Genomic DNA, 4,974 nt, shown 5'->3' on the forward strand with positions numbered 1-4,974 from the left:
GGCACACGCACACACAGCCGGGCGAGGCTGCGGGTGGCGGGCGCAGCGCCGGGCGGCGCAAGGATGCGGAGGGAGGGATGGGGATGGAGGGGAGGGGGGGGGGACACGAACGGGGGGGAGCCGGGGGGGGGCCGGCGGGCTCGGTCGGCCGCGTCGAGGCTCAGCTGACTGCGCGGAGGGGAGGCGGGACCGGCGGCGGGGAGGGGGCGGGACGCGCGTCACTCCGCACCGCCCCCGCACCGCCCCGCGCCGCAGCGCAGGGACCGCCCGCCGCCGCGCAGCGACACCCGGGAACACCCCCCCCTTCCTGCACCCAGCATAGCCCCCCCAGCTAGCCCCCCAAGGCACCCAGCATAACCCCCCCTCTCATCATACTCCCTCTGCACCCAGCATACCCCCCCCGCCCCCAGCACACCCTCTCCCCGCACCCAGCAACCACCCTCTGAACCCAGCATAACCCCCCCAATATACCCCCCCCTTGCACCCCGCATAGCCCCCCCTCATCATGCCCACCCGCACCCAGCAACCCCCCCTGCATCCAGCATACCCCCCATCACACCTCCCCTGCACCCAGCAACCCCCCCTGCACCCAGCATACCCCCTCACACCCAGCAACCCCCCCTGCAATCAGCATAGGCCCCCTAGCCAGCCCCCCCCAGCACCAAGCATAGCCTCCCTCCCATCATACCCCCCCGCACCCAGCAACGCCCCCTGCACCCAGCATACCTCCCCCAGCACACCCCCCTGCACCCAGCATAGCCCCCCAGCGTACCCCCACCTGTACCCAGCAACCCACACACACCCAGCAACCCCCCCTGCACCCATCATACCCCCCCGCACCCAGCATACCCCCCTGCACCCAGCATAGCCCCCCAGCATACCCCCCACACCCAGCACACCCCCCACACACACCTAGCATAGCCCCCCCAGCATATCCCCCTGCACTACCCCTGCACCCAGCATAGCCCCCCCAACATTTCCCCCCTACTCCCCCCACACCCAGCATACCCCCCACCATACACTCCCGCACCCAGCAACCCCACTCCGCACCCAGCATACCCCCCCCACAGCATGCCCCCCCAGCACCCATCACCCTCCTTGCACCCATCATAGCCCCCACACCCAGTATACGCCCCCCCTGCACCCAGCAACAACCCTCTGCACCCAGCATATCCTTCCCCTACACCTAGCATACACACACACCCCTAACATACCCCCCCCCGGCCCAGCATCACCCCCCTGCACCCAGCAACCCCCCCCATGGGGCTGTATGAAACCTGCCCCCCCCCCCAGGGCTGCAGCATCCACCAGCCCCCCTCCCGCACCTGGCATCCCCCCCCCAGCACCCAGCATACCCCCCCCCTGCACCTGCCATTCCCCCACCACCATGGGACTGTAGGAAACCTTCCCCCCCCCGCCAGGACTGCAGCATCCACCATCCCCCCTGCACCCAGCATCCCCCCACCACCACCATGGGACTGTAGGAAACCTGCCCCCCCCCGCCAGCACTGCAGCATCGGCCTGTGGCAAGAGGCCATGCCTGGAACAGCGTTGCGGGGGTGTCCCTATGGTGTCTCAGGCTTATTTCCCAGCAAAATATGCCCCCCCCTGCCCCATGCAGGGGATGCAGACAAATATCCCCCCACCCCGCGCAGACACCCCATGGCCACCCACCCAGGACGGGCACGGCCGGGGCTGTCAATCTCGGGCTAAAGGCTACCCTGGCACCGGGCGCTGCTGCGGGAGGGGGGGCTTCTCCTCTCAGCCGGGGGTGCAGGGAGCATACCGGGGGTGTAGGGGGCATGCTGGGGCCGCCACCCCCCACCCCCCCACCCCCCCCGAGCTGGCTCCCAGGGCCGCGCTGAGGGGGTGGGGCCGCGCTGAGGGGGTGTGTGGGGGCTTCTGTGCTCCCCCCTTTCCAAATCCCGGGCAGGGTGCGATGGGGTGAAGAGGGAAAAATGGGAAAGGAGGTGGGAAAGGGCGCGATGCTGGCGCAGAACCTGAGCTCCTGCGGGCTCCAGACGGACTCTGCCCGCAGGTATGGATATATATGGATATATGTATATAATATATATGGCCATATAAATGTTCACCCCGTCGCTCGAGGCAGGACAGGGGGTCCCTGGGGACAAAGGACAGCAAAGGAGTGTCTGGAGGGACGGCGGGGTGACAAGGGCTCGGCCGCCTGGGATCCCTGCAGCCCCCCGGCCAGGCAGACACGCGTCTCCATCCTTGGCTTTCAAACCTCTTCTCCTTAAAAATAAGCCGGAGTGGAGTTTGTCAGAGCCGCCGGACTCTCTGCCAACCACGGGCTATAAATACCAGCAGGCTATTTAAGAGGGAGGTATTTATATTGCTTTCCCATCTCCCTGTCAATCTTTCCGGTGAGGCCGAGCATCGCTTGTCTGTCCGTAAAAAATACGTGTAGGGAGGGCGCAGGTGAGCCGGGACCCCGCCGTGTGTCCCCTCCCCGCCCTCGGGGACACTCGACTCCCCGGCAGGCGGGTGGTTCTCTTGCATCCCTCACATCTGGAAGGAAAAAAAAAAAAAAAAACCATAATAAAGAAATAAAGGGTGACACTTGCTTTATTTGCAAAATAAGCAACAAAACCTGGGACTGTCGCGACCCGGAGGCAGGTGCTGGGAGGGCAGGGACCGAAGGGTCCTGTAGACGGTGGGGTGGGGAGGGGGCTGTTTGTGGGAAGGATGCTCTGACATCGCCCTCCTGGTGGCGGGGGCTCGGCCCCGCCACCCGCGGGTGAGCCCAGGTCCTGCTGGCGTTGGGGCTGGAGGCTGCTTCCCACTGGAAGGCATTTACTGGGAGCGCGAAACACCTTGGGATGGTGGGTCCTCCAAGCAGGGACCATGAGTTGTTGACCACAGGCCTTAGACCCTTGGAGACCACCAGGATCCTCTGCCTCCTCTGCAAGGGGCTCCGGGTGAGGACCTGGAGCCCAACAGCCTGGACCCCCCTGGTGGGGGGATGCGGAATGCGGTGGGAACATCCGCACACAGAGAAGGGAAGGGGGAGCAGCATTTCCTCACCTGGCTCTTTCCACCGTAGGGCCAAGAAGGAACCTCAGGGTGAACGGAGAGAGGTGGTGGCTGCTCCTCCCGCTCCATCCCGTGCTGGTTTGGCCCAAGTGATGTGAACTGGGGGGGGGGCCGGGTCTGGCAGCTGGGACCTCCGTGGAGAGTAGCGACGGTTGGCGTGGGGTTTATCCCCGCCTAAATAACGGAGGGAGCTGGGAGGCAAGACGAGAGACCGGTCCCAGGGTCAAGAAATGGGAGGGAGCTGGCTGGAGCTGGTTTTCCTGAAAGGCAAGTTTGAGGATGTCTGTGGCACCGAGGGAGAAGCTTTCCACATCCTGATCCCTCCTTGCTGGTCCTCTCCTAAGGCCTCTGAACTGGGAGGCCTCGCTCTTTTCAACCTTTCAACCCCAAAAAGTTCAGTTGAAAACTGTCGAGGTGCTGGAAATGTGTTTAACTGGGAGAAACGGGCATGGCCCGCACGCCCCTGAGTGCTGGGGCTGGGGCTTGGGGGGAAACACCAGCAGCTCCTGCTGATGTCCTGCCCACCTCCCCTGGGGACTGGGCCCCCTCCGGGTACATTTGGGAGCTCAGGATGGCGGTGGGAGAGTGTGAGCGTATCCCTGGATCCCCTGGGGCTGCTGGCGCGCAGGCAGGGTGTCTGCAAAACTGGGTGAGCCCTGGGGATGTCCTCTCCTCCAGGGGAAGGGACCCATCCCCCCCCCCGCCCAGGCTTCCTCCTGCTGGGGGATGTGTCACAGAACGGTGGGGGTTGGCAGGGCCCTCTGGAGATCACCCAGTCCCACCCCCTGCCGGAGCAGGGTCACCCAGAGCAGGTGGCACAGGAACGCGTCCAGGCGGGGTTGGAATGTCTCCAGAGACGGAGACTCCCCCACCTCTCTGGGCAGCCTGTGCCAGGGCTCTGCCACCCTCACAGCAAAGAAGTTCCTCCTCATGTTGAGGTGGAACTTCCCATGCTCAAGTTTGTGCCCGTTACCCCTTGTCCTGTCCCCGGGCACCACTGAACAGAGCCTGGCCCCATCCTCCTGACACCTCCCCTTTCAGTATTTATCAGCGTTGATAAGATCCCCCCTCAGTCGTCTTTTTTCCACACTAAAAAGACCCCATCATCCATCGGGGGCGGGGGGCGTGAAACAGGGAGGCTACTTCCACCCAACCCGCGGTGCCGCTGCCAGCAGAGCCACACTGGTGTGGACAAGGCAAACGACTCGCCCCGAGGCCGGGAACGTGTCCCAAGGGAAGGTGGCTGCAAGGACAGGGAGGGCACCGCGTCACATGTGGCTTTCGTCCCCATGAGCTGCCTGGGGTGAAACTCGGGGTTAATCATCTCCAGGTGTCCGGTGTTTTCCCCGGAGGCGGTGTGGGGGGGGGTGGCTGAGCAGAGACACTTGCTCTGGGTGCCAGCAGGGCCCAGGCTTTGGGTTTTCCCACTGTTTCCAGCTGTTCAGCATTGCTCAAGCTTATATTTTTTTTTTCCTTTCCCCGGTGCAGATGCCGGAGCGGCGGCTGCGGTGTCCCAGCACCAGGTCTTGCATGACGCGATGCCCGGTCCCTGCTCAGGGTTTGGAAGCGGGGCAGGACCCACAGGTCAGAAAACCACCCCTCAGAGCACCCCACAGCGAGGGGCAGAGCCAGGGCCGCATCCTGCCCTCATCCACACCGGGAAGAGCCACCGGAGCCAAAGGGGCCGAGACCATCGTTCCTGTGTTTATCGGTGTCCAGTGCCCGTCAGCGTAGGCTCCTCGGGAAAGGCGGGCAGCTGGCAGAGCCCCCAGCCCCTCCTGGCTCCCCACAGCAGCCTGCAAGCAGCTGGGGGGGCTGGGGAGGCATTGCCCGTGTCCCATTCCCATTCCCATCCCCATGTCCCATGTCCCATGCTTGTGTCCTGTGCCCATGGCTTGTACCCACAAACATGCCCCGTGC

The sequence above is a fragment of the Rissa tridactyla genome, chromosome 14 (assembly GCF_028500815.1).
Source record: "Rissa tridactyla isolate bRisTri1 chromosome 14, bRisTri1.patW.cur.20221130, whole genome shotgun sequence".
Lineage (NCBI taxonomy): Eukaryota > Metazoa > Chordata > Aves > Charadriiformes > Laridae > Rissa > Rissa tridactyla.